Genomic DNA, 14,700 nt, shown 5'->3' with positions numbered 1-14,700 from the left:
AGAGCACAAGAGGGGGGAGCGGGAGAGGAAGAAGCAGACTCCCTGCTGAGCAGGGAGCCCGATGCAGGACTCAATCCCAGGACTCTAGGATCATGACCTGAGCCGAAGGCAGTCGCTTAACCAACTGAGCCACCCAGGCGCCCAGTCCTTTTCATTTCTAAAGAGTCAATAATTATGTCCCCCTCATTCACTTCTAATCTTGTTAATTTGTGTCTTTTTTCTTGATCAGACTACCTAAAGACTTGTCAATTTTGTTGAATTTTTTCAATGAACCAACTTTTGACTTTATTGATTTTCTCTATTTTTTTTTGTATTTTGTTAATTTCTACTCTAATCTGTATTGTTTCCTTCCTTCTGCTTGCTTTTTATTTACTCTTCTTTTTTAGTTTCTAAAGGTAGAAGCTCATGTTATTGACCCTCCTTTTTTCTGTAGACATTTTTTTTCTATTTTAAAAATCTTATTATACATTATATTAGTTTCAGATGTTCAACATGATTCAATATTTATATATATTGTGAAATGATATATTGTGAAATGATCACAATAAATCTAGTTAAAATATGTCACCATACATAGTTACAGAATTTTTTTTCTTGATAAGATCTACTCTCTTAGCAACTTTCAAATATGCAATACGGTATTATTAACTGTAGTCACCATGCTGTACATTACATCCTCATTACTTATTTATTTTATAACTGGAAGCTTTTAAATATTGACTCCCTTCACCCATTTTGCCCATCCCCCAACTCCCATCTCTGGCCAACCCCAATCTGTTCTCTGCATCTGTGAGCTTGATTTTTTTCCCCCACAGGATTTAAAGCTATTAATTTTCCTCTAAGCACCACTTGAGCTACATCTTACAGATTTTGATATTTTTTCCCTTTTCATTCAATTAAAAATATTTTCTAATTTCCCTTGTAGAGTTCTTCAATCCATCAATTAATTAAAAGAGAACTGCTTAACTTCGAAATATTTGGAGATATCCCAAATTTCTAGGTGTTCATTTCTAACTTAATTCCAGCATGGTTGGAGAACATACCTTGTATAGTTTTAGTCCTTGTAGAGTTATGAGACTTGTTTTATATATACAGAATATATATTCTGTTGTCTTTGGGTGGAATGTTAGGTCAAGTTGGTTAATATTGTTGTTTGAGTCTTCAGGATGCTTGCTGATTTTCTGTCTAGTTGTTCTATCAAGTACTGGGAGTAGGGTATTGAAGTCTCCTTGCTATAATTGTTGTGCTGTTTCTCCTTCACTTCTGTCAAATTTTACTTCATGTACTTTAAGGCTTGATTGTTATATATGTATACATTTTGTAATTACTTTATTTTCCTAATGAATTGGCCTTTTTATCATTATGAAGTATCTTTTTGTTTCTAGTAGTATTCTATTTTTGTCTGCCTTGGCTTTTAATTTCTGTGCCCTTTTATGATCTCTTCCATATTTGCATGCTGCTTGGATATGTGGAGAGTTTATCAGAGCACTATGACTATCTTTTTTTTTTTTAAAGATTTTATTTATTTATTTGTTGGGGGGGGCAGGGCACACAAGCAGGGGGAGCAGCAGGCAGAGGAAGAAGCAGGCTCCCCACTGAGCAAGTAGCCTGATGTGAGACTAGATCCCAGGACCCTGGGATCATGACCTGAGTCGAAGGCAGATGCTTAACCAACTGAACCACCCAGGCGTCCCAGCACTATGACTATCTTATTTCCCAGATCTCCTTGATAAATTTCTGGATAGCCTGCCAATTAATTTTTTTTGCCCTAGCCACTACTGAATCCACAGACTATCTGAGCCACATTTTGCCTCATTTGTATGCCACTGAGTTTGCTACTGTTATTGATGATGGCACTGGGTACAGAGTTTGTCCAAGTTCCACTCCATTCTGGTGGTTAAGCTGCTAGTTAGCACAGCTTGTCCCTTTGTAGTAGAACAGGTTCTCACTGTTCTTAACACATGGTTCCACTGATTTTTGTGAATAACTGCTTTGCTGTTTTAAGTACCTTTGGTCAATTTTAGGGCCCTGAAAATGGCTGCTTTGACCATTTTATCCAGTTTTATTACTGCTTTTGGGGAAGAGGACTTGCCAAGCTATTCATTCTGTCATACTAGAAGTCCCACCTCATAATTTTCTTTTATGATATGTTTTTGTCAGGTCTTCGGCATCAATATTATGCTGGCCTCATACGTGAATTAAAAATGCTATTTTTTGGAAAAAGTTTGTGTGACTGTTATTTCTTCCATAAAAAATGCATGATAGATTCAGTAGTGAAACCAGCTAGGCCTAAAGCTTTCTCTAAGAGAGTTGTTTGATTCAGTTTCTTTATGAACTTGACAACGATTCAGATTTTTTAAAGAAGTTGTCCGTTTTATCTAAGTTGCAGAATGTACTGGCATAAAATTGTTCCTACTATTAATATTCTTTTAATGTCTGTAGGACTTGAGCTGATCTTTCCTCTTTCACTAATGGTATTTGTAATTTGTGTTTCCTTGCTTTTTCTTTTCTTTTTTTAAAGATTTTATTTATTTATTTGACAGAGAGAGACAGCGAGAGAGGGAACACAAGCAGGGGATTGGGAGAGGGAGAGGCAGGCTTCCCGCTGAGCAGGGAGCCCGATGTGGGACTCGATCCCAGGACCCTGGGACCATGACCTGAGCCTAAGGCAAACGCTTCACCGACTGAGCCACCCAGGTGCCCCTCCTTGCTTTTTCTTAACCAGTATCACCAGAGGGCTTATCAATTATTAATCTTTTCAAAGGATCAACTCTTAGATTTGTTCATTTTCTCTTATTTATCTGTTTTCTATTTCAGTGATTTTTGTTCTTATTTCTTTTATTATTCTTTGGGTTTAATCTTTCCCAGCATCTAAAGGTAAAAACTTAAATAATTCATTCAAAGCTGTATTCTTTTCTAAAATAGGTGTTTAAAGCTACAAACTTCCTTGTAAAAACATTAGCAGCATCCACATATTTTGTGTTTTTGTTATCATATAGTTCAAAATACCCTCTAATTTTCCTTGTAATTTGATATTTGGACGCATGTTGTTTAATTTCCAAATATTTGGGATTTTTCTAGGTATCTTACTGTTACTGGTTTCTAATTCTATTGTGATCAGAGAATATACTCTGTGAGATTTAGTCTTTTGAACAATATTGAGACATTTTACAATCCCCCATACAGTCTGTCCTTGTGAACATTACATGTGTGCTTCGGAAGAACATGTACTCTGTATTTGTTGGGTGTAACATCAGATCTTTTATATTTTTACTGATTTTCTAATTGTTCCATTAATTACTAAAATCTTTAACAATAACTGTGAATTCACTGATCCCTCTCTTTAATTTTATCAGTTTTCTTCATCCATATTGAAACTATTAGATGTGTACTTATTTAGAATTGTTATGTCTTCCTGGTGAACTGTGTTATAGACTGAATTGTGTCCTCCTCTGTTGAATTCCTGTGTGAATTCCTATACTGAAGCCTAACCCACAATGTGGCTGTATTTAGAAACAGAGCTTTGAAAGAGGAAATTAAGGTTAAATGAGGTCATAAGCTCTTAACTATAGAGAATAAACTGATGGTTACCAGAGGGAAGGTGGGTGGGGGGATGGGTTAAATAGGTGATGGTGATTAAGGAGGGCACTTGCTGTGATGAGCACGGGGTGCTGTATTTAAGTATTGAATCATTAAATTCCACACCTGAAACTAATAGTACACTATGTTAACTAACTGGAATTTAAATAAAAATTTGAAAAAAAAAAAATGAGGTCATAAGGTTGGGGCCCTAATCTGATAGGACTGATGTTCTTATAAGAAGAGGGAAAGAGGGGCGCCTGGGTGGCTCAGTCGTTAAGCGTCTGCCTTCAGCTCAGGTCATGATCCCAGGATCCTGGGATTGAGCCCCGCATCGGGCTCCCTGCTCTGCGGGGAGCCTGCTTCTCCCTATCCCGTTCCCCCTGCTTGTGTTCCTGCTCTCGCTGTCTGTCAAATAAGTAAATTAAAAATCTTTAAAAAAAAAATAAAAAAAAAAAAAAGAAGAGGAAAAGATACCAGAGATCTCTCCACGTGTGCACATGCCTAGAAGAAAGACCATGTGAGGATACAGATTCTAGGAAGAGAGGCCTCACCACAAACCAATCTGGATGGCACCTTGCTGTTGGGCTTCTAGCCTCCAGAACTGTGAGAAAGTAAGTGTCTGGTGTTTAAGCCACAGTCTGTGGTATCTTGTTATGGCAGCCTGAGCTAAAACAAATTGCCTCTTATCACTAGGAAATATTCTTAGGACAAATTCCGTGTTTTCAAGTTTACTTTGTCTCATATTAATATAACCATGTCAGCCTTCTATGTTCAGGATATATCTTTATCTTTTAAATTTCAACCTATTTGTGCCTATATATTTACAGTGCATTTCTTCCACATAGTATACAGTTGAGTCTTGCTTTTTTATCCATTCTGACAATCTCTTTTTTTTTTTTTTAAAGATTTTATTTATTTCTTTGACAGAGAGAGAAACAGCGAGAGCAGGAACACAAGCAGGGGGAGTGGGAGAGGGAGAAGCAGGCTTCCTGCCGAGCAGGGAGCCCAATGTGGGACTCGATCCCAGGACCCTGGGATCATGACCTGAGCCAAAGGCAGACGCTTAACGACTGAGCCACCCAGGCGCCCCTGACAATCTCTGCTTTTAATTGCAGTGTTTAGGCGTGCCTGGGTGGCTCAGTCGTTAAGTGTCTGCCTTGGGCTAGGTCATGATCCCAGGGTCCTGGAATCGAGCCCTGCATCGGGCTCCCTGCTTGGTGGGAAGCCTGCTTCTCCCTCTTCTACTCCCCCTGCTTGTGTTCCCTCTCTCGCTGTGTCTCTGTCAAATAAATAAATAAAATCTTTAAAAAAAAAATTGGAGTGTTTAATCCATTTACATTTGTTTTAATTGTTGACATGGTTGAGTTGAAATCTACCATCTTGCTATTTCTTTTCCATCTGTCCCTTCTGTTTTTTGGTCCTCTCTTGTTCCTTTCCTTTTTTCTTTTTCCTTTCCTGACTTATTTGATTATCAAATATCTGTTAGTATTGCATTTTATTTCCCCAATTGGCATCTTAGCTTATTCTTCTTATAATTTTATTTTTTTTTAAGATTTTATTTATTTGACAGAGAGAGACACAGCGAGAGAGGGAACACAAGCAGAGGGGGTGGGAGAGAGAAGCAGGCTTCCCGTGGAGCAGGGAGCCTGATGCGGGGCTCGATCCCAGGACCCTGGGATCATGACCCGAGCCGAAGGCAGACGCCTAACGACTGAGCCACCCAGGCGTCCCTCTTTACAATTTTAATGCTTGTTCTAGAACTAATAATACACATTCATAACCTATCAACAAAGTCTAGTTAGAGTCAATATTTTACCACTTCATACCTCCTTCTTCATACTTCCCATTTCTCTCGATACTTGACACTTTACAAATGTAATTAAAAAAAAAAAGTATAATCCCATTTACAGTCACCCATCCTTTCAGCTGTATTTGTCTCATCTTTTACTTCTACAAGTATAAATTCCATCTTGCATAAATAAGAAATCACAAAAAAATACAGACTTTTATATTTATCCACTTATTTACAATTTCTGGTGCTCTTTATCTCCCCCTGCCCTGTGTATTTCAGCTGCTTCATCTTCCATGAACTCTGATCTCTGTTCCTCAGCACAATGGAATCACCACGCCTTGTTTGGACTCTGGCTCACAAATCCATAGTCATAAAATTATCCCCAATCAGGAACCAGGATAAATAGGGGCTCACCTTATGAGTTTCCTTTCTCTCCGTATATGTGCTGCCTGTTATCCAATGCCTCAAGAGACCCTGACATGGGGTTTCAAAGCCAGAACAGAATAAGGAAAGCATCAACCTGGGAGGGCACCATGGTATATGATATTGGAACCCAAGCACAATAATGAGGGTGTCTGTGTAGGAAGATGGCCTGTTGTATGGTAGGAAACCAACAGGGGTGAAGAGAACATCTAGCAGTTTTCCTGACCCTGAGCAGTGCTAGAGGGGTGTTCTAGTTATTTTGGCAGTATAACAAATTACTCTAAAACTTAATGAATTAAAATAGCAACAATCATGTATTATCTCCCCAGGTTTACATAGGTCAGGAATTTTTATAGATCACAGCAGGAATGTCTTATCTCTTCTCCACAACATCTGCGATATCAGTTGAAAAACTTGAAGGCTTGGACCTGAATTCATTTGAATGCTCATTCACTCCAATGTCTGGCAGCTGATGATGGCTTTCAGCTGGGGGCTTCAGTTCATCTCCACATGGGTTTTTCCATGTGGTCTGGTCTGAACTTCCTCAAAACATGGTGGCTGGATTCCAAGGTCAAGTATCCAGAGAGAGAAAAAGAGGCAAGCAGAAGCTGTGTTACCTTCTAACCTAGAGAATCATATAGCATCACATTCACTGCATGCTACTGACTGAGGCAAATAGTCCATTTAGGTTCAAGAGGAAAAAACTCTGAATGGAGGAGTATCAATATCTTATAAGAAGAGCATGTAAAATGGGATATATACTGGCATGACTGAAAAAAAACTGACACAGTAGGTGTTTTCAGGTGGGAGAGCAGGTTGTTGCAGGGTGTTGGAGCACAAGTCAGATGAAGAGGATGTCCATATGGGAGAGCAGCCAGCTTGTAATGTTGGTACCAGAACAGAAAGAAGAAGGCTACTATGTGGGGAGTAGGCAGCCTCACACAGGATGACAGTCCGAGCAGGGTGAAGAAGGTGCCAGTATGGAAGTTAGGAGTACACTGGGTGTCTGGCTCTGAGCAGGGTGAAAAAAACATCCAATGGGTGAAAGGGTGCAGGCGGTAGTGACCCAGTACAGGGTGTTGAAACATTTGTGAAGTGAGAAGGGTATCTGCAGAGGTTAGGAGGCAGTGGTAACCAGTAGGAAACTGGTTACATTCGGGGGATTTATCAAATAAATATATTAAGGATAATGGAACCCAGGTTTCTTATTATCAAAGAAAGAAGTTACAAATATGAAAAAGGAAAAAACTAGAATGAACTTTGTCATGTCAAAATGGAATAGGCGGAATACATATATTCCCCAGTTCAGTCCACTGAGAGGGTTTTCAGGGACAACTGAAAAGCAATGGGCACATTTAGCACCCAAATATTTGTTTCCAAATGACACTAAAAGGAACCAGGGCTCCTTAGAGAAGTGGCTGATTCCAGCACTGGGCCAAAGAAGGTACAAAATAAGCCTGGAGTATGGAACACTTCATCTAAAACTATGGGGATTAACATAAGAATAATAAAAAAAAAAAGAATAGAACAATATTTTATCTCTGGAAAAAAAAAAAAAAAGCCTGGAGTATCTTGTGCCAGAAAGTAAGTACGTGCTCAAAGAAGGATGACATGGCAAAATGGCACAGAAGCCAGTATAAAGGGAATTCTACTGGCCAAAAGCTGGGACAGTATGAACTTCAAAATAAATAACGATAATGATATATTACAACTACCTGAATAAAATAGGAATCCATGAGTCTACACTGATGTAAATAAATTCAAAAATTGAAAGTGATGAGGAATAGGATAGTAGCTACATAATTTCAAAGTTACCTCTCCACAAAATACTTTTATTTTTTTTTAAACTTTATTTATTTGAGAGAGAGAGCACAAGCAGGGGGAGGGGCAAAGGGAGAGGAAGAAGCAGACTCCCCACTAAGCAGGGAACCCAACTGGGATCATGGCCTGAGCCTAAGCAGGGAACCCAACTGGGATCAAAACCTGAGCTCAATCGCCTGAGCCACCCAGGCGCCCCTCCATAAAATACTTTTAAACAACAGAAAAAAAATTAAGGTGTAAGACACCACACCTTAATTAAGTGATCAAAGTGAACATCATCAATAATGGGACAAAGGGAACCATGTGCCACCAAACAGAATGCAATGAGAAAAACAAGCTCGTATCTGTGATATCACAAATTGAGGAACTATTCCAGATGGAGACTAAAGAAACATAACAATATTAAGTGAACTTTTGCTATAAAGGATGCTACTGGGACAACTAGTGAAATTTTAATGGGGTCTAGAGATTAGATGGTAGCCACGTTTCACTGTTAGTTTCCAGAATTTGATGCTTATACTCTGGTCATGTAGTATCCTTGTTTGAAGGAAATACACAAAAATATTTGGTATGAGGGGGTATCATGTCAGTAACTTACTCTCAAATTATTCATGAAAGATAGTTCTTTGTACTGTACTTGTAACTTTCCTGTAAATTGGAGGTTGTTTCAAGTTTTTAAGAAAATACTCTATGTAGCATTTGCAACTCTGATCTCAAAACTTGGATTTCATTAAGACACAACCTTAAAAACAAAATAATGGATTTCAAAGGAATTACCTACTCTGACATACATGTGATACCTGCAATGAAATGTTTGGGTAATACAAGAAAAATATCAACATTATCTATATACTGACTAGAAGCCTTAAAAAACATAATCATAGCAATAAAGATCAACAATAAATGTATTCTTCAAAAAATTAGTTTTCAGGGGCACCTGGGTGGCTCAGTTGGTTAAGCGACTGCCTTCGGCTCAGGTCATGATCCCGGAGTCCTGGGATCGAGTCCCACATCGGGCTCCCGGCTCGGCGGGGAGCCTGCTTCTCCTTCTGACCCTATCCCCTCTCATGCTGTTTCTCTCTCTCTCTCTCTCTCAAAAAAAAAAAAATTAGTTTTCATATGATCCAACAATTCCACTTCTAGGTATATACCTAAGAATATTCAAAACATATGTACACAAATATTCATAGTAGCATTATTCATAATAGTCAAAAAACAAAACCCAAATGTCCATCAACTGATGAATAGATGAACAAAATTTTGGTATTTTTGGAATTATATTCATCAATAAAAAAAGAAGTACTGATACTTGCTAAAACATGGCTAAATCTTGAAAATATGTGAGGTAAAATAAGCCAGACACAAAAGGTCACATATTGTATGATTCATTTATATGAAATGTCAGAATAGGCAAATCCACACAGGCAGAAAGCAGATCGGTGGTTCTCAAGGGGCTGAGGGACTGGAGGGTTGGGGAGTGACAGCTAATGGGTATGGACTTCTTTTGGGGGTGATAAAGATGTCTTGAAATTAGTCAGTAGTGATGGTTGCACAACTTTGTGAATATACTAAAAACCACTTCACTGTTCACTTTAAAGGAGTGAATTCTATGTTACGTGAATATCACAGTAAAAAAAGAAGTCCAGGGAAAGTTTAATCTGGTATTAAATAGATGAGAAATCTATTAACATATAAGTAAAATATTAGAAGTTTTAAAAACATGACAGAGAATATAAACTTTTGCCAAGGCCAACATTATCCTAGAACTCATTTCCCTTGAAAAAGAGGTACTGTACACCTATATAACAGCAATAAATAGATTAAAAATGTGATTTTTAATATTGTACCATATAAGGTACCTAGGAATAAGTCTTCAACAAATGGACCTTTATGGACAAAATTAAAACAATTTATTAAAAGATATTAAAGAAATTGATATTAAATGAAAAGATTTATGGGGAGCCCGGCTGGCTCAGTCAGAAGAGCATGTAACTCTTCATCTCAGGGTCATGAGTTCAAGCGCCATGCTGGGTGTAGAGATTACTTAAATAAATAAATAAACTTAAAAAAGAATGAAAAGATTTAGATATCAAATTCATTGAATAGGTGAACTCAGTATCATTAAGATGGCAGTCCTCCCCAAATTGACCTACGCAATTTAACAATCAGATTCTAACATACATGACAAGGATTGGCCAAGACAATTATGAACAATGCTATAAGAGTTCCCTACCACATATTTTAGATTATTATAAAGCTATAGTTTAATTAAAACCAGTTGTATGAGTTTAGGACAGAACAGACCCTTTCATATTTTAAAACTTAATCTATAACATAGGCAGCAGAGCAGTGGGGAAAGGATGCAGTGATTCTCTGGGAAATGATACCACCTTCTATGGAAGAGTTGAAAAAGGTATGTGTGCATTTTTAGTGATCACAATGACTAAGGGGTGCTCTAGGTATTTAATATGAAGGGATCATGAATATTAAACATCCTGCTAGCCATGAGACATTTCTGTACAATAGCCACACCTAAAATGCCAAAAATGCCCCTGCTCAGAAATCCTGAACTAGTCAGTAAATGGTACTAAAAAAATTCATTATCCATATGGGAAAATTATGTTCCTGCTGTATATCATATACAAAAAACAATTCCAGGTGAATTATAGACTTAAATGTGAAAATTGTGAAAATTATAAAAGCCATATACTAGGAAAAGATATTTGTAATACATTTAACAAAGGATGAGTGTACGATTTCTACTACTAACAAAAGCAATAAGGGTGGCTTAAACAAAGTAAAAGTTTATTTTTCTCATAAAAAAATTAGTCTATGGGTAGGCATTAAAAAGCTGATATAGTGGCTCCATGGATATCAAGGACTCAGTTTCTTCTATTGTTCCCATTCTCAGTGACACTTCATGGTCCAAGATGGCTGCTGTACCTTTAGCCATAGTTCTATGTTCCGGGCAGGAATTAGGAAAAAAGGGGTAAAATGGAAAAAAGGGCATTCTAGAAAGCTCTATCTCCTGACTTTTGTATACAATTCATTAGCTACCACTACCTGTAACAGAGGCTGAGAAATAAATTTTCAACTGGGTATAATACCTGAAGTTCTATGGGGAGAGTGGATATAATGTAGGTATCTGACAGTCTCGGTTATACACATCTAGAACAGGGATCAGCAAACTATGATCTGGCCCACAGCCTGTTTTGTAAATAAAGTTTCATTGGAACAGTCACACCCATTTATTTACCCATTATCTATCGCTGCCTTCTCACTACAATGAGAGCTGAGGGTCTGATAGGGCCTGCAAAGTCTAAAATATTTATACTTTCTCAAAAAAAGTACACCGACCCCTAATCTAAAAGATAAAGAACTCCTATTAATTAATATGAAAACAATAAAAAATAAAAATAAATGGATATGAAATATAAACAGGCAAGTCACAGACTACAAACATGTGCAACATCATGTATGAACTTGCCAAACATAATGCTGAGCATAAGAAGCCAGATACAAAGCATACATAATGTATGATTTCATTTATATGAAGGGCAAAAATAAAAAAAAAACTAGTGACAAAGGTCAGAATAGCAGTTATTTTTGGGGTTGAGAGAAGGCATCTAGGAGCCTGTAGGGTGCTGAGTGCCTATATCTTATCTGGGTGCCACTTCTCTCTCTCTTTCACACAACACACACACACACGATATGCAAAATTTTTTTTCTAACCAATGCAATAGCATCAGATACCTCTTTTTAAAACCTGAAAGTCTGGCAAAGATTAAAAAGTATGATAATTCACTGTTTTGGTCAAGAGTATAGGAAAATAGGCCCTTCCATATATGTTCCTGGTGAGACTGCAGATCGGAATAACTTCTACAGAAACAACTTGGCAACAGCTTTCAAAATTACAAAAGCATCTTTTGACCAGCAATTCCACCTCTAAAAGTTTATCCCCAGATATATTCACATTTATGTAAAATAGTATATGTACAGTGTTATAAATGCAGCATTTTTTTGGTAACAGCAATGAATATGCGGCCATTAAAGAACAAGTAAATTTTTATAATAATAGATATTCTTCAAAATATACTGTTAAGTGGAAAAACAACTGGCACTAAATAGCGTATATGACAAACTTTATGTAAAAATAAAAATAATTAAAATGTACAAAGTTAGCAAAGGAATCAATTAAATTTTTTAATAAAGAATTCTTGTTTGATTCCTTATTTTAATTGAAATAACTTTAGTGCTTTGACATTGAAACTGGTATTTCCTATTCAATTGGCAAATAGTCATCAAGTCTCAAGGGTTTCCTCCTATCTTACTGAGAATTTTTATAAGGAATGATTTTTGAAATGTATCAAATACTTTTTCAGCATCTATTGGTTTGATCATATTTTTTCATTTAATTCATCGATGTTAAATATACTACATTTGCAGGTACTGACCCATCTTTGTATTCCTAGAATAAACCTTACTCGATTATTAAAAAAATATCAACCCAAAGCATATAAAGCTAAAATAGAACAGAACTGGGTTAGCTACTTTTATGACTGTTGGCTATAAAATTTTTAATAATAGATATAATTAGGATTGAAAAGGAAGGTCTTCCTTCACATTATATTAACTTTAAATTTTAGAATATTTTTAAATTTTAGACTATTTTAAAAGAAATAAACCTAGAATATAAACTCCAGGATGATTATAAATAATAAATATATTTAGCCATTTATTTGGCCAAATTAATTAAACTGAAAGGAAGAAAAACACCAAGACAGTTCCAAAGTAAATAAAATGTATAAATACTAACTTCAATTTTAGTATCAGTTGTAACTTACAATAAGATATTTTACTCAAAGTAAATAATAAAATGATAAAGAGAATTAAAGGAAGATCTAAATAAAAGGACTATATTTCTAGCTAGAATACTATGTTAAGATGAGAAATGACTGAAATGTGTATATTCAGCACAGTGCCTGGCATCTACTAAATACTCAATAAATTTTAATTCTCTCTACACCTTCCCTAATTTAATATAAAGTTATAATGCTAGACCAATTAAATCCCTGATGAATATTTTATCAAATTTGGTGCAAGTGAAAATAAAATTCAGCTTAAGATGTAAAGAGGACACAAATACTAATATTTATCATTTAATGAACAATAAATTTGCCCTAACTATTTTAAAACTACAATGAAAACTACATGATTTTAAATCAAATATAGAAAAAGGGCTCAAACAAAATAGGTTCAACAGCATAAAAACTTAATTCATACCTCATACCATGTATTATTAAAAAAGTCTGGTGAGTTAAAAAGATAAACACAAAATTCTATAAAATGCTATTAGGAAGAATACTGTAATATTCCATCTTTCTAAAGATAAAATCCTGACTAGTACAGAAATGAAGGTAATAGAAAGAAAAAGTAGTAGATGAAGATCAAAAGTGAAATGGTAATATTTGATCGTTAAAAAAGATCTGCTACACAGTAAATAACAAAAGGAAAGCAAAGGAAAAGGAAACATTTGTATGACATTCATAACTTATAAAGAAGTACTAACTGCAATATAGAGACAACTAATGGAAATATATAGTTAGTACACTAAAAACCTCACAATAAGCCATCAAATTAATTAATTCCCTTAGGATAAAATTTATATTCTTTCCTATGGCCTTATATCATCTAGTCCTGCCTGCCTCTCTGATTTCATTTATGCTTTCTCTGCCTGATACCATCCCCCAACCACACTGACCTTTTTTCAGTTCCATGAACACACCACTTTCCCTTGGAAACATGAAGCTCTTTTCATCCTTGCTGCTGGTTAACTGTCGGGAAAGCTCTTTCCTCACTCTTCAATGGTTAACTCTTTAATCTGTAAATCTCATATCTACCCTATCTGATAATCCTATCTAAAGTAAATCCCCCCCTATAATGTCCTGTTCAGTACCCTGTCATCTTCCTTAGAGCACTTCTCATCTTGTGTATTTTACTTGCTCTTGTCACTCTCCCTCATTAGACTATTCAATTGTGAGTCTCACTCACTCTACATTCCCCAGTACAATGTCTAGCAACAGATGTACTCAATAAATACTGAATGAATGAAGAAAAACTGAAAACTCAAACGTCAGATAAGGGAAAGCTCTAATTATGATATTAGGAATATTATATAACTATATATAACTATTCAAATTGACAGGTACGGAAGTAGTAAAAGAAATATTTATATGGAATAATGGTGAATGGAAAAGCAGACCACAAAACAAGATGCACATATACAACTAAGAAAGGAAAGTGTATATACAACCAAATTCAAATTACTGGAAAATAATTCATGGTGATAATAATAGATTATAACAATTAGCAGACTTTTGTAAAGAAAACAAGTTGCTGACAATACAGTATAAAGTCAATATTGTGGAAAAGTGCTTACAAAATAATACTAAGTGAAAAAAACAGCATAACATTGTATGTACACCATGATTACAGCTAGGTCAAATTAAATATAGATTGAAAGAAGACACAAATAAAAATACCTACTGCATCAAGGCAATAAATGTGCATAAAATGTGACTTTAGAATTTTCTTTTAAGGTTTTGATCTTTTAAAAATAATATTTTATAATGGGAGATAGCCATAAGTAAGTAAGTAAATAAATAAATAAGTCAATCTCATCTCAACACCTAATAAATAATGACTAAACATTTTGGGTTGATATCTTTAGTCCTTTTTTCTAGTATGTATATAAGCAAAAATATATGTAAACTCAAAATAGAACCACACTATCCATACTATTTTTAATCTGCCTTTTTTCATTCAATCATATATCATAATCATTTTCCCAGTCTATAGTGGCTTAATAATCAAGTTCCAAGAACAATTTAAACAACAGGGTAACATTAGTGGTGGAGAGACACATTAGTGGACTACACAAAGCAAAAGTGGACTCAGGGCCCAGATCCATACTAACCTGCAACTATTAAGTCAAACATTTCTAAGGATCAACTACTGTATCCATAAAACAGAGCAAATACTGAAAGAGGGTAAAAACTGATAAAAAGTATTAAAATGTAAAG

At 35.7% G+C, this 14,700-nt stretch overlaps 2 protein-coding genes across 6 annotated transcripts in view; one reads left to right on the top strand and one right to left on the bottom strand.

Moving 5' to 3' along the window:
- FAM149B1 (family with sequence similarity 149 member B1) overlaps positions 1 to 14,700 on the bottom strand; it is an 81,591-nt gene that overhangs the window by 61,154 nt on the left and 5,737 nt on the right. The window lies entirely within an intron of this gene.
- DNAJC9 (DnaJ heat shock protein family (Hsp40) member C9) overlaps positions 1 to 14,700 on the top strand; it is an 83,061-nt gene that overhangs the window by 66,881 nt on the left and 1,480 nt on the right. The gene's annotated exons all lie outside the window — the stretch shown is intronic.

The sequence above is a fragment of the Mirounga angustirostris genome, unplaced genomic scaffold (genome assembly GCF_029215605.1).
Source record: "Mirounga angustirostris isolate CCGP_5_RB_7025 unplaced genomic scaffold, mMirAng1.0.hap1 SCAF_6, whole genome shotgun sequence".
Taxonomy (NCBI): Eukaryota; Metazoa; Chordata; class Mammalia; order Carnivora; family Phocidae; genus Mirounga; species Mirounga angustirostris.
Note: the sequence above shows the minus strand (reverse complement) of the source record. Positions and strands in the feature narration are given on the sequence as shown.